The sequence below is a fragment of the Bos indicus genome, chromosome 22 (assembly GCF_029378745.1).
Source record: "Bos indicus isolate NIAB-ARS_2022 breed Sahiwal x Tharparkar chromosome 22, NIAB-ARS_B.indTharparkar_mat_pri_1.0, whole genome shotgun sequence".
In the NCBI taxonomy this organism is placed as follows: Eukaryota; Metazoa; Chordata; class Mammalia; order Artiodactyla; family Bovidae; genus Bos; species Bos indicus.
Window position 1 is genome coordinate 26035279 of NC_091781.1, and position 16075 is coordinate 26051353.

The 16075-nt window shown below is 39.1% G+C and overlaps 1 protein-coding gene across 8 annotated transcripts in view; it reads right to left on the minus strand.

Moving 5' to 3' along the window:
- Positions 1-16075, minus strand: part of CHL1 (cell adhesion molecule L1 like) — a 357768-nt gene that overhangs the window by 152037 nt on the left and 189656 nt on the right. Inside the window, exon 1 of one of the 8 annotated variants that reach the window (XM_070776314.1) lies at positions 8492-9270. The exons of the other annotated variants lie outside the window; for them this stretch is intronic. The gene's annotated coding sequence lies outside the window, so the exon portion shown is untranslated. Of the gene's footprint in view, positions 1-8491; positions 9271-16075 lie in introns of those variants that run through there. 8 annotated transcript variants of the gene reach the window in all.

Here is a 16075-nt window from a genome sequence, read left to right on the forward strand (position 1 = left end):
CATCTGTGCTCTCTGCAGATACTAATTCTACACAGCAACTATAGCAATTCATAAGATATGTTTCTTATGATGGAGATGAAGCAAATCTGGACCCACTCTTGCCTTTAATACACATTAACAGAAATAAAGTAATATTGTGGAAGTTAAAAGCACTCACAACATAGGAGATTTGTTTCTGTTCTCCAATGACAGATTTATGTTCTCAATCTGACCAATGAATAGTAAGTTTAAATAACAAATTCTTTTAAGATAGCAGAATATATTCTTAGGATATTAATGTGATATTACATAATCAGTCATGCAGTGAGCAAGAACCAGGCACAGCCCGGCCAATCAATAGGTAAGTAACCTTGGGCTCACTGATCCTGTCTAAAAGTGAAAGTCGTTCAGTTGTATCCAACTCTGAGACTCTATGGAATAGTTCATGGAATTCTCCAGGCCAGAATTCTGGATTGGGTAGTCGTTCACTTCTCCAGGGTTATCTTCCCAACCCAGGGATTGAAACCAGGTCTCTGGCATTGCAGGCAGATTCTTTACCAGCTGAGCTACCAGGGAAGCCCTATCCTGCCTGCTCTCCCAGAAAGAGGCAGTTTAATTATTAGCAATATGTGGAATGACCCCACCCAGCACCCACTGTGTGCATAGTGCCATGCTAGACACTTAAGATACAATGGTGAGCAAAACCAGCCTGGAGCCCATTTTAACAGAAGGTACTATCTAAATTGCTTAGTTAGAAACTGGAGATATTGCTTGTCTCATTAAAATATCAATGAAAAGTTATATGGTTCACTAGAATGATAAATGAAGATGCTACAAGGATCACAATGGTTTATACAGAAAACATAAGAAAATAAATATCAATATTTCTTGCACATTAGCAACTGGATAAATCCTCATATAAATGAAAGAAACGCAGAGGAAAAACTGTGCATTGACTGAAGCACAATATAGCTTGTAATGTCCCATACTGGGAGAAGATTTTTTTAAATTACAAATGTCTTGCTGCTGCTGCTGCTAAGTCACGTCAGTCGTGTCCGACTCTGTGCGACCCCATAGATGGCAGCCCACCAGGCTCCCCTGTCCCTGGGATTCTCCAGGCAAGAACACTGGAGTGGGTTGCCATTTCCTTCTCCAATGCATGCAAGTGAAAAGTGAAAGTGAAGTCGTTCAGTTCTGTCCAACTCCCAGCGACCCCATGGACTGCAGCCTGCCAGGCTCCTCAGTCCATGGGATTTTCCAGAAAAGAGTACTGGAGTGGGGTGGATACTCTTTAAAATGGCCACAAATATTCTATTTAAAATTTGAAACCCATGGTAAAGGTGAATCTAAAACTAAGTAATGAGCTGTTTACAGTAAAAGGGAGTTATTGGTAGTGAGTATGTCAGCCTACCTTACACTAGAGTAAAAATAATAATAATAATACATTTCACCAGAAATTTTTTTTCCAGTGCCTGGATTTAGAAGATTGTGAGTTGTTGAACTTTAAAATCAGTTCTTTCCTCATTTAATTGAATAATGCATCCGATGGTGCATGCGTCCTCAGTGGTGTCCAACTCTTTATGACCCCATGGACTGTAGCCCACCAGGCTCCTCTGTCCATGGACTTTTCCAGGCAATAATACCAGAATGGGTTGTCATTTCCTCCTCCATGGGATATTCCTGATCCAGGAATTGAACCCACATCTCTGGCATCTCCTGCACTGGCAGGCATATTCTTCACCACTGAGCCAGGAAGGCCTAGAGAAAATAAGCCACCTGGGAAGTCCATATTTGAATAGTGGCTTTATTTATTCTGCTAGGCTAAAGACAGCTTTAGTTGTCTTAATAGTTTTGCATATTAATTTGAGTACGTTTTAACCTAGGCAAACTCATTTACATTGGGATAGTAATATATCTGAATAGTACCCAAAATGTATGTGTATGTGTACATGTTTTATAGGGATCAGAAATGCCACGTGAGACAGTACTCTGTCCAGATTTGTTCTTTCCAAAATGGCAGTTGCTAGCCACATGCTGTGATTTACATTTACATTAATTACACTGAAATAGAATTAAATATTTAGTTTCTCAGTCACACTGGTCACACTTCAAGTACTCGACAGCCACATGTGGTTTCAGGCTAACATATTGGATCAGGCAGATATAGAACATTTCTATCACTGAAGAAAGTTCTATTGAGCAGATCTGCTATGGACATTCACGTATTTTCATCTGTCCATTATTTCTTGCCCATTCATTTTTGATTCTTCATACCACAAATGTTGATCAAGTACCTACCATATACCCAGCCCAGGGCTAAGCCATGGGACACAGTGATAAGCAAATAAAGATATTGTCCAAATTACCATGGAGCTTACATTCATACAGGGTGAAAGACATTAACAAATCACACGAATAAAGACAAGATTGAAAATATGCTAAGTGCAAAGAAGGAAGGAAGGAGTGCTATTTAGAGGGAGGAGATGGATGCACCCAGCAAAAATGACTGATGAAGTGACAACTGAATTGAGATCAGGGAGAATGTGCAGCTGTGCAAAGAGGCAAGATCGTGTACAGGGCACAGGTAGATGAGCACGTGCAAAGGCTCTGTGGTCAGGAAGGCCTGGAGAAAATGAGGGTAAAGGTCAGTGAATGGGAGTTGGTGAAGGGTGGGGGCGGGGGGTGGTACTGTGTTCCCAGTTGAGCCTGCAAGTTAGTTAGGTTGACATGACTGAAACTTTGTAAACTGTGTAAAGAGCTGGTCTTCATCCAAGATAATCGGAAGCAATCTTAAGGAACAGAAAGTAATTTTAAGCAGAAAGATGGTACGATCAAATTTCTATTTCAGAAAGAATCTCTGGGTAGAGTATGAAAAACTACCATATGGGCAAGACTAGATAGGAGTAGTTAGCAGACACATCGGTGCATATTATCATCTGCCACCTGCCACCTCAAGTTTAAATATAGGCAGGCAGACTATAATTTAAACATAAGAAGCATTCAAAAATTTAACTGTTTAAGTATGAAACCTTTAGCTAGTATGCTTAGCTGAATTTTTGAAGGATATTATAATAGAAAACATAAACCTAATATCAAACTCATGAAGATGATAATTTCCTAACATACACAATTTCATCCATCCACAGAGACAATAGCAGAGAGAAGCAACAGGGAATAATGTGAATGTGCTGAATTTAGTCCCAACAAGTATTGCTGAGGCTTAATGGCAAAACAGTAAAGGTCCAGAGAAGACCCAGCTCCTGAACAAGATTAAAGGAGATGATGGGGGCTAAGGAGAAAATAATGAAGTTTGGGAGTGATCACTACCTCCAAGAAATTCAAAAGTTTAAATACTTGTGAAAAAAAGGCTGCCAAACTAAAACATATTAATTCAGGTTCTTGGATGAGGAATTCTGAATGGGGTCACAAGAGAAGCAATCTCTTATTGGCCATGAAAAAGCCGCTAAGCAAATTCCAGCTTGGTACGCTCAGTGATACCAAAGAGACTGAAAAAAAGCACAGGACTTCCATGAAGCATTTGATTTACTATGATCTCCTCACTGTTCCTAGGATACATGCCAAACTCTCTTTTCTAGAGTCTTTGCAGATGTTCTTCCTCTCACTTCAATGGCTCCTTCCCAGATACTCACATAGCTACACTTCCTTCCCATCTCTAATCTGATGTAACCCCTTCAGAGCGGCCTCCCCAGACTACACAAGAATATAATAGTGGCCCACATCCCTGCTTTTACTTCTCATAAAAAGAAATATCACCATCCGACACTTCATCTCTTCACTGGTTTGGCTGTTAGTTTTTTCCCTAGCTTAGACTATAACTCACATAAAGGGAGAAATTTGTCTTATTCATCTCTGTATCCCCAGTACCAACAGTCAGGCAGTCATAGGAGTTCAGTAAGTACTGGGTGAATGAATGAGTGAATGAATGGGAGGATGAATCAAGTCACAGTACGAATCCAGCAGTCAGTCATCTTTGTAACGTTTATCACAAAATGTGCCGACTGCTACTTTGAACTAGTTCAGCAAACTCTTGCGTGATTTTGCAATGTCTTTGCCACAATGTGAACAACTCCACAGCCTTTTTAGTTATGAGCATGAAAAGTTTCCCTTGCCTTAGGCTTCTTGCAATTTAAAGTGTCATGGTTAAACCGCTAACTTCCGACATTAGCTACCTGAGGGAAGAATCAGTGTCTAACTCATCTTTCTATGTCCACACATCCAAAACACAGTGTCTTGTAATGAAAGGAGCTTGTCTTCTTGAAATGTTTCTGAGAGGAAAAGTGCCATGGGAAAATGAAAGAAGGCTTGAAATTTATGAATTAAAAATACATCCCTTACTATACCTAAGACTTTGAAGAAGACCATAAAGTCTATATCGATAGGGGTAAAAACAAACTTATGAGTTGGAACTACATTTATCACTACCCCTAGAGTTTGGAATAGTACAAGAGTACTCACAAATTTCACAGAAAAACAAGGTTATCAGAGAAATAAAACACCTATAGCAACAAATAAATACATTCTGATGCTTTGAAAAGAATAAATTTCCCCAATATTTTTGGCATTGCTATACATTCTTGTAAAATATGTTTTAAATAACAGTAGCAATATTATGGTAAAGTTAACAAAATGACAATTTTATAGTAATTAATAGGTATAAGAATTTAATGTTTTTATGGAAACTGGTAAAATTATTTATGTCTATATTATTTACAAATATAGAAATTTCACTTACCCAATTCTGTTGAAATTTTGCTATGTTGCAGAAACTGTCTATATACGATTTCACAGTGAGCACATATCAAAACAGTATTTTATCACAATGTGATTTTTAATAGCTTGAGATATGACTACCAAATAGATATGTCACAAAAACATGATCTTCATTTAACATGAAAGATGACTTTTCATAAGAGTGCTTCGAACCCAGCATATGTATGAAAGGAAGAACCATGGTGCATACCCAACACCCAATACTCTCAACCACATTCATCAATGTTCACTTTGATTTCCCTTTCCTGTCTCCATTGCTCCTCTGAATCTCTTTGTCAGATAACATTATCATACATTTCCTGATTTCCACAGTGGAATGAAAATACCAGCCTTTGCAGCTCTGCATCTCTCGATTTCTATTTATGGCAATGTCCATTCAAAATTTAAAACTGTAACAGTTTCTCCACCCTCACAAATTCCTTGTATTTCATCTCATGGCAATTTCTCCTTGGTAAGCAGTCTTCCATAATCTCCCCGTCAACCACTCTGCCTATTACTGGGAAAAAGAAAATTAGTGGGCACAAGGGGTCTACATGCAGGGAAAATAAAATAGAGGAGGCCTCATGGAGCTCTCTAGACTAGTTGTGACTGGTTGATCAAGGATTCTTACCTCAGTTGGAACATTAGCCTGAAGTGATTTTATTTTTTTCCTTCAAATGTTGCTTTCAACTTGGTTTTGCCAAATCCTCCATTCCCACCATTCTACGCTATTTTATTCCGTAAGACTCAAGTCACTGTTTATCACTAAGTATCAGGCTGATTTAAAATACTCCCTTCCTCACTATTTTTGGCCATAACTATGCTGAAAGGAGTTGGAATGAGGAGAGCAATGTCATCACTTCTTTTATCCACTTATCTCTCTAGCATCCTGGAATTAGAACCCACTCGTACAGCCTGGATCTTCAGTTGGATCAGCTCCTGTGCAGTCCCCAGCTCCCACCCATAACTGCAGGGCCCAGAGCATCTTGCTCCTGTTGTTGCTGCTCTGAGAAAACCCCTAGGTGAGGTACCAGCAAGACAGCTGGAGCCCAGATACTTAATACCAGGTCTGCTTGATAGATAGGACATTTCAGGCACTCCTGCTGGGCCCAATGGTGAGAGTCTGGGCTGCTCTACTGGCCAACACTACTTTCTCCTTCCACTTTTCTTCTGCCCTGCTCACATCAGCATAAGAAGTCATCACTGATTCAGGTAAACAGGGAACAAACTGCCAGTTTCCCATCTTTCAGGCACATCAATCTGTGCTAATGTTTCACTGGACTCCTTCCCTGACATTGCAAAGGGAAAAGAGAATCCCCTCTTATCACCAACAATGAGCATGGCACAAAGCCAAAACATTTCAAAGAGCCACTCTCACCTTCCTGGCCCCAATTCTTTCTATGTAGAAGAAACTGGGCAGCTAAGGTAATGGTTGGGGTAATCTGGCTTCTTTGAACTCTTGAGAAACCCCTGAGTGGTATCCTAGTGTGACCAAGCAGGACCCTGTGAGGCCATCCCAGAATAGACTCCCCACCCATGTCCTCCACCTGCCTTTTGTCTGTTTAAAAAAAAAAAACTTTAGCCAAAGAATAAATTCAATCCCAGAAGTGAGAAAATGCAGAAAGAAAGGAAAACAGTCAAGCAAGACAAAATACTTCAGCCATTAAACAAAGGTGAAGACTTTTAGTTCTTCCTCAAGGACTATAGACAATATTCTGAGCCGCGTGCTTTAGCTGTTTTGCAGATACCGAAACCCAGAACAGGTGGAAGAAGTTAACTGTATGCTGCTCACAAGCATGCAGACCCCAGACCAGCTGGATGCAGAAGGTTGATGATTAATGATGCTGACTCCCATGTCCCTCACCACCAGCCAATCAGAAGCATGTCCATGAGCTGATTTCACCCTGCTCTGTGAATACTGTCAGACTCCTCACTACCCTCTCCAGGGTGGGGCACACATTTAGGAGGGCTTTAGGTTGCTGTGACCCCCTTTGCTTGGCACAGCAATAAAGCTGTTCTTTCCTACTCCACCCAAAACTCTCTCCACGTTTCTATCAGGCACCAGTGAACAAAGGCCAAGTTTCAGCAACGCTAGGCTCATCTCTGATTTGGGCTGTGAGTTCTACCTACCAATTTGAGAGCAACCACAGCAAAAAAAAGAAAAACACAACATCTCACTCAATACTCCTTTAAGACTCATTAGCAGAGAAGTCTAAATTAGGTTAATTTTTGGCCATCACCTTAATCACTTTTGTCTTTAAACCCTATGTTCTATAACATTTCAAGAGGAGCAGAGTGAATTGTTTCCTAAAACTGAGTCCTACTAATGAACACAGCATCTAAATCCAAACCTGCCTAACTCCAAATATTATTTTTTAGTTGTTTTCAGTGTGCTAAATAAAATTAAGATTCATAGCTGTGTCTGAATAATTATTAAACTTTGCAACATATATTTATGGCATGTATAACAATCTTGGGTAAAGGGAAAGGAACATGTATAAACAATTCCAGTAATTATGAAATTGAATCCAAAGCACCAACTAGTCATCATTGAAAATACTTTTTCATATCACTGCTATGGCTTCTAGAAAATCTTATACTTTATTTTTGCGAAATTAGTGTTTGACTCACTGTTTGAGATAAAACAAAACATAGATGCTTGTGGAATATACTGAAGATCTGCATGCAAACAATTAAATCTATTGAACAGGTGTTGGGACAAAACACATTTAGAGCAAGCACAAACAAAAAACGTGACAATGTCAACAAATATGAATTGAATAAACTACCAGCTGTGATTAAAAACCAAACAAGTTTTTTCCATAGGAAAGATATACCATTTTAAAATTGACCATCACCAGCGCAACTGACCAAACTCATGGTCAGTTGAGAATACTGACAAAAGCATTTCTATGAAAATCGTTAGAACTTCTTATGAAAGTGTGTTCAATTTGCTTTTATTGTTTTATCAGAATTATTTCATACTTTAAATTTTCTTAACAAAGTATCTCTTAAATCAGAAGTTACCAGCAAATGATATTATATTTAGCGTTTTTCTTGAGTTTTATACAACTCAATGGAGAAAATCAACATGAATCTGGCCTTGCCTTTGAGATGCACAGTAGAACTTAACTAAGTGTTAATGTTAAATCACTGAAGATCATGAGTATAATATGTATAACGTGATTTTAGAATCTCAAGAGAGGAAACTTTACAGATGGGATATATTTAAATTTTCTTTTGGCAAAATAAAAAAATTTAAATTCTCATAATTTAAGGTAATATCAGCCACTGGAAACTTCAAAACACTAAAAGTTCTTAGGAAGTGAATACCATTTTAAGGAGAAGTAAATAAAAACTAAAATATGAACATAACGTAGAAGAAAATGAATAATTCCAACCTAAGGCCTAAATCTCCTCATAGTGGTTAATTAGGATTTTACGCAAAGGAAGTTGCTACCAGGCCAGAGAAACAAATTCTCATTATATTTGGAGCCACGAATCATGAGGGAAATGATAGCATGAAGCTTCTTAGCGTAATTTTGAGAAGAGATCTTGCTACCAAGTAAATCTGCCTTAAAAATGGTATCACTTATCTTTTTCAGTTGTTTTATAGGTATTTGTTTAAAGCCTGATGTATACAGGGAAGGGGCACAAACTAACAAAAGCATAGGATCCTTACCACTGTGAAATATGAAAAACATATCGCAAATAACAGATGAAGGCAAGGAAGCACACTCACCAATATGAAAAATAACGAGGACAAATTATGCTGGTAAAAGCTATGGAGGTGTAGACCCGTGATTAAGTCACCAACCGTCTTCCCGCAGACTTAGTTCCTAGCATTTCAAGTAAGGGGGAAGTGAGATGATTTCCTGGATGTCTCAGTCTGTTCAGTCTGTCATAGCAGTACCGTAAACTGTGTGGCTTATAAACAACAGAAATTTATTTCTCACAGTTCTGGAGGCTGGGCAGTAGTCCAAGATGAAGGCGCTGGCAGATTCAGCGCCTGGTAAGAACGCTCTTCAGAGTCACAGGCGGTGGTCTTCTAGCTGGGCTCTCAGGGCGGAAGGGGTGAAGGGCTCTGTGGGGCTCTTTTAGAGAGGCTCTAATACCATTCCTGAAGGCTCCACCCTCAAGTCCTAATAGCCTCCCAAAGCCCCACCTCCAAACACCATCTCGCTGGAGATTCAGCTTCAACTTAGCAATGTTCAAGGAGTCACAAATATTCTCATTCTATAGCACCAGACCCTAAGAGAATCAGGGAACAGCTTTGGTTAATAACTACTGTTTTAAGAACTACTGTTGTGATCATATGAATGGTAAACAACTGTGTCTTGGAGGGCCCTAGAGTAGTGCCCTGAAGTGTTGCTTCACTGATTTAAGAACCTCCCTCCCCACCTGAGAGCTTCAGGGAGCCGCACTGTGCTCACAGGTGTTCTGGGACTATCCCATTTGCTGTTAGCTTATTTGTTCTAAATGAAAATCACACTCTCTCATCCTAACTTCTCAATGCATGAAACCTTCACAATTTCTCTGAGATAGGTTGCCGCTGAGGAGGGAGCCACATACACCACCACCCCCGAGTGTGCCATTTCACCTTGTGGATTTCTTCCAGCTGAAGCCAATTAAGACCCAGCAGACTCAGGTAAAGCTTTTTGCCTAAATGGCAACCCACTCCAGTACTCTTGCCTGGAAAATTCCACGGAGGGAGGATCCTGATAGGCTACAGTCCATGGGGTCGCAAAGAGTCGGACACAACTGAGCGACTTCACTTTCACTTTCACTGCCTATAAAAATTTAGATAGAGGGCCTGTACCTAGAAGAGAGCTATTATCAGAGATAATATTTATATCTGGGAGACATATCTGCATGGCAGGGCAAACATCGGATTACCAAACATGCTCTTCTCACCTGCCTATGGATTGGCTTCTACATTTTTGAAGCCCAAGTCTCCTACGCCCATCTCCTTAACTCAAGATGGTATATACGCCACAAGTGACTGACTGACCTTGAATCTCCTATTTTTCTTTCTTTCTTTCTTTTCTTTTTTATGGAGCTCCCTGAATCCAAAATTAAGTTTGTTTTTCTTCTGTAGCCTGTCTCATGTTAATTTAATTATTAGACCAACCAAAGAACCCAGAAGAGAAGGAAGGAGAAGTTTTGCACCCCATCAGAAAGCAACCATCTCTCCTAATGTTACTGGTGCCAAAGCCAGAGCTTAACATTTTTACAAATAAAGAGGGGTTGTGCCAGCCTGCATATCAAGGAAAGGGACTAATTCTTCCATAAGTTCCATAACTCCAAGACATCCCAAAGAAACCTACAATCTGAGTAAAAATAGTCTGCTTGTCATGAAGATAGAGCTTCATGGTCAGTGCCTACCCGGCTTCTCACCAGATTGCTGTTGTTGCCACAGCTGCTGGTAACATGTGCCAACTAAGCCAACTAATTTTTCAAAATGCAAGAAAGAAGGCTCTTTTTCCAGGCATTTATGTTTAACCGAGGATGCTGTATAACAAAGTTGGCCACGGTTACTAACCTTATCACATTTTATAGATCTTTTCGCAACTGCCACTGAGAAACTGATCTGCTCCGAGTGGATGAGGTGCAGAGACCCAGAACTGTCACCCCCTTTAAATACCTGCTGGTACCATTTATTTCTCTGCATGGAATGACTTACTCGTTTTTATTTATTTTTCTTAGCAGGCTTGTTATTTTGACCAGGCACTAGAGATTTCAAGAACTTTGAATACTGAGGAGAAACCTCTTTTATTCCAGAAGATTCCTGGAATGTTTATCCAAATTTACCACCTCATTTTCCATTGCACTCCCACCTTATAGCAACCATCAAGTTTAAAAACCTTAACATTCCACCTCATTAAACCCTCTGCTTCATTGTGCATATTTAAAAGTCCCTGCCACTGTATTTCCCACACCTTTCTCACACAGGTTTTAAAAGAATGTAGGGAAAATATATTACTGTATAGAAATTTGAGAAACATTCTGAGTAGGAGCTACCCTCTTCCTTCCTTCCATAATGTCATGCTTCTCGTGGTCTTGGGGATCACATCAATCAGATTTGTATTTCAACTCAGAAACTCAGTAGCTTTTGACTAAAAGAAACTCAGTGTGAACCTCAATTCCTTACCTATAAAATGAGGATACAGAAAAAGCCCTTTTCTTTAGGTTATGGAAAGCAGTAAGTGATATAAAAGTATCACAAGAGTAAATTTACAAAGTATCTATATCTCATTTTAAAAATAGATGAAAGTCTGTATCTCACTTGTAGTCCTTTCCCAATGTCCAAGCCAAAGTTCTTTCAAAAATGCTTGGAATCATAAACCAGGAAGCAAGGACTGGAAAGAAATGTTTACTCAGAGTTGTAGATGTCTACTTCACTTAGCATTCTGGCCTTTTATGCAAATAATCCATTATGAAAAAAGAAGGAAGGTCTTTGTATAACAGAATGACACATTTTCCCTACAAGCCCAAGACTATTTTATTAGTCAGAATGCCCTTTGTTAAAAGAGCAAGGATCATTCATTCTGAGTTAGATAATGAGCAGTCCCCAAACCCCCAATTCAGAATATCTCAAAGACAGGAAGTGAATATTTGCCTCTGCAGGCTTCATGTATGGCACACAGTAGGTCTACAACATACTTTCATAGTATATATAAATGATACAGGTCAGGGACATTGTGAAAGTGTGACAGTCCTGAGTTATCAAAGGTGCAAACTGCCAGTATTCTCATCATTGATCTTTTCTAGTGTTGTTTTCAAAACTACTTCTCCCTTTCTGCATGATCTGTTTATTCGAAAGCCTATGCAATTTTACTATTGATATTACTAAGTTCTCATTTCCATTGGAATACAAATAGGACCTCTACAAGTTCATTTTCAAAATGATTCCCTGGTGTAGGAAACAGAGCAATAAAGGCTGAGGTTATGAACAGTATCATTTACTGCTTGGACTTTTTTTAAGTGCATAAAGAAATAATTCACCTGTCCTATTCATGTGGCAATGAGGTTAGTGTCATTTAAATAGAGTACATAAAAAGAATCATTCAACTCATTTAACTGCTCATTGGTTATCCTTAGAGTGAGGTCTGAATGACAGCACCAGAGTGAAGCACCCAATAGAGAAAGAAACTAGAACAAAAAACTGCAGGGCATTTCTGTAAATCCATCTACAGTGAGAGTGCAGCCTATGGACACGATCCATCTTAGAAAAGCCGACCACTGGGCAGGAACACACAGGAAAAGGTCATTCTTTTCAAATCACTGTTAGCCCTTTGCACTACTACCGTGTGACTGCACATGGATATAATCAAAGCAGCTTATGCACATGTATGCAGCTAAGGACAAAGCAAAAACTGGCATCCTTAAAATTACCCTTTCAACACCCACTAACCTAACACACGTAGGGTGAATGTTCTTTACGTCCCAAGGTCTGTAAAAATCTGAAAGTAAGATATATAAAAGCAAATATATGTATAAATAAAAATAACGTAATTGTTGTCTTTAAGAAGCTGACTCAATAAATCAATTATGTGAATAAATCTTAGCTAGAGGGAGCGATCTGGAGCAGTGACAAATGAAAGTGGAAACAAGGGACCTCTTACATCTTGTCTAGCACATTTCATCACTGGAAGCTTCTGGTAACAAATGCTCATCTCCTTTCTCTAACATTATTCCTTCTTAAAAGAAAACAAAAGAACGAACAAGAAACATGTCACAGTGGTACAATGAAGAAGTTGCTGAAATTCAGAACCATAGGATACATGACAAATTTTCAGTTAAATGTCCGTTGCGTTTTTTTTTTTTTCATTAACTACTCCAAGAGCTATAATTTCTTAATGCATCAATACCACCACCCTGGGGATGACACTAAATTAGCTCTTTCAGATGGCAAGGAGTTCATCTGATGAATCACTGCAAGTCTCAGGGCACTAGAGTGGACAGAAGCGGGTCGATGGGGTGGCTCAATCCTGTTTCTGAGAAGCTTAGCTGCTTGGGCATCTGGATTCTACTTGCATGCAAAGCATTTAGCGGGGAAACTGACAGAAGAATCTACTTTCCAAATTTCCCTCACTTTGCACCATGTTTTGGACTAAACACTATTCAGTCCTCATATTTCAGGACCATTCTGAACTATGGGGAGGAATAGTCTTGAAATATCTAAATGAGATTATATAAAACTGTCACTAAGGATTGTCATTAAGGACTTTGGCCACCTGGTGTGAAAAGCCTACTCAACTGGAAAAGACCCTGATGCTGGGGAAAAATGAAGGCAAAAGGAGAAAAGGGCAACCAAGGATGAGACAGATAGCATCATTGACTCAACGGACACCAATCTGAGCAATCTCCAGGAAATGGTGAAGGACAGAGGAGCCTGCATGCTGTCTCCTCTCCCTTACCTCCCTCCCTCTCTTTCTCCTTTCTTCCTCTCCCCCGCCCACCACCTTTTTCTTTCTACCTTTTTTAAAGACCCAGCAGTTTAATTGGAGGTAAAAATTAAGTAAACATCATGCTAAATAGATAATATTTTGGTGAATCGCAGCATTGAGTAATTTTTGTATGTGATTTTGTTTCACTCTGCTTGTATTACGCAATGCCAGACCTTCTTTTTGTACAATGATCAAGGGTAAAAACAGGGGTTTTGTCCAGTCCAGAGACCTGGGAGGCAGAATTAAGTGACCAAACCACCATGGGATTTAACAGCTTAGCTCATCCTTCAGATAGTTCTGAAAAACAAACAGTACAATTAATTTAATAAGTAGAAAAGGGGGCAGACAGAATGGTTTCTCAAACTGTCAAAAACCAGGCTGATTTCCAACAAGCTGGTGGTTGCAAAGCTGCTGAGACTTCATGGAAATGTCTGGGAAAAATAATTTCATTTAAAAACCATTTTGGGTTTCCTAATCTTGTTTGTTTCTTACTGCTTTTCCCCCTTATTTTATTAGCAATGAAGTTTATAGGAAAATAAGAGTGTCTCCTTCCATAGGAAGCTTTTAGGTAGCTCTTTTATTTCTACCATCCAATGCATTGATTTTTGAGGTCAGCATCTTGAACAAGTTTCACAAACTATACCCCAGTGGCAATGAGTTAACTTTTAAAAATGATCTTCCCATCTGTCTGTCTGGTAAGTTACAGTAGCCTACAAGTTCCCATATATGTATAGATCTTTGTTATCATAATAGCATGAGAATGTGATTTAGGAAGTAAGAGGGACTCCTCAAGCTATAGTGGCATTGTAGTCAAAAAGGGATTTTTTCTTCTTTTTTTGGTAATTGGAGGATAATTGCTTCGTAATATTGTGTTGGTTTCTGCCATACAGTAGCATGAATCAGCCATGAGTATATACATAGGCCCTCCCTCTTTAATCTCCCTCCCACTGCAATCCCATCCCATCCCATTAGGTCATCACAGAGCACCAGGCTGAGCGCACTAAGTTATACAGCAAAACAGGTTTTATTAAGTCCTTTTTACCTCTTTAAATGACAAGCATACTTTATAGCATATGTTATGGTTTGGGAGGTAGTGATCCCAAATTGGTCAGCAATATGCAAATGACTTAAAACATAATATGGAAACGGTTGTTTCTAATGGCTTGGTACAGATTCATGTCTTTTAAGAATGTAAAAGAGAAGAACCATTTTCTGACATTCCAAAAATTTGCTTCTTGTATTTTAGTTTCAGTTTTTGGTGTACTGAACATTGTGTGCACTTATTCAAAAATAGTTCTGCTAAAATTTTAGAACACAGATTAATTATTAGAATCCTGTGCCCCACAGCCAGAAATTCTAATTCAGCAGGTCCAGAGTGGAGCCCAGGAATCTACATATGTAATTAACATCCCAAGAATTATTTCACTCATTTTTTCAATTATTCATTAACAAAATCTTATTGTGACAGATATTATGCTGTGTGCTCACTTCTGTGGATACACTGGTGAAAAACAAAGTCCCTGCTTTAATCCATTGGTTTAATGTATAAATAAAATGCTTGGAAGCAGTAAGAGCCAGGAATAGAAATAAAATAGGGAAAAGCAATAGCAGGGAATGATGGATGAGACAGCAAAATGGGATATTCAGGCAAAACCTCCCTGATAAGATATTGCTAATGTAAGTGGTTCAAGGACCAAAGTTGGAGGAAATACTCCCTTTAAACAGGCTAAAGATGGGGATATAGTATACATATAGCTATGTATACACACAACATTGTAAAGCAATTATGCTCCTATTTTATATATATATATGTGTGTGTGTGTGTGTGTGTGTGTGTGTGTGTGGCAGGTTGCCACTTCCTATTCCTATAACACACACACACACATATATATGTGCTTCCCTGGTGAAGGAAATGGCAAACCATTCCAGTATTCTTGCCTGGGAAATCCCAGAACAGAGGAGCCTGGCAGGCTACAGTTCATTGGGTCACAAAGAGTTGGACACCACTTATCAACTAAACCACTACACACACACACACACACACACACACACACACACGCATATAGGGCTTCCCTAGTGGCTCAGTGGTAATCTACAATGCAGGAGATGCAGGTTTGATCCCTGGGTTGGGAAGATCCCCTGGAGGAGGGCATGACAACTCACTCCAGTATTTCTGCCTAGATAATCCCATGAACAAAGGAGCCTAGCAGGCTACAGTCCATAGGGTTGCAAAGAATCAGACATAACTGAAGTGACTGAGCATGTATGCATATATGTATATGTATGTGTGTGTGCATATTTATGTACAATTTTAAAAACAGGCTAAGGAAAAATAAAACTTATGTCTTGCTTCTCAGCTTGCACATGATGTCAGATATCTCATATGTCTTCAAATTTCTAATTTCTCTTGGTACTTAACAGTTTACTCTTACTTCCCTGCAAAATGTCCTCCTACATGCACATAACACAAATCACACATATTTTTATTAAAAAAATGTTTAAAATGAAGACAGCGTGGCACAGTTATATTCTTTTTCTTTAAAAAGACTGTTCAAGAATGATATGATAAAACTGCCCAAAAGTTGGCAGTCCTAGAATATAGTAAAAAAAAAAAAATGGATCTAGAATAAAGAATGCGATTGTCACGCTTTACTTTTCTCCCCCAAGAGACACTTGGAAATTTTTATACAGGTCTAGGTGCTTCAATTTAAAATGGATTCATACCAACAGCTCATTCAGAAGTGAGCTCCCAAGATGGGAGGTGGGACAGACAGCATCCCATGGGAAGAAGAGTTGAAGGACCTGGGGATGTTTTCCTGTGAAAAAAAGATGACTCAAGTGAGATATAAATCTTCTCTTCAAACATAAGAGTGTCA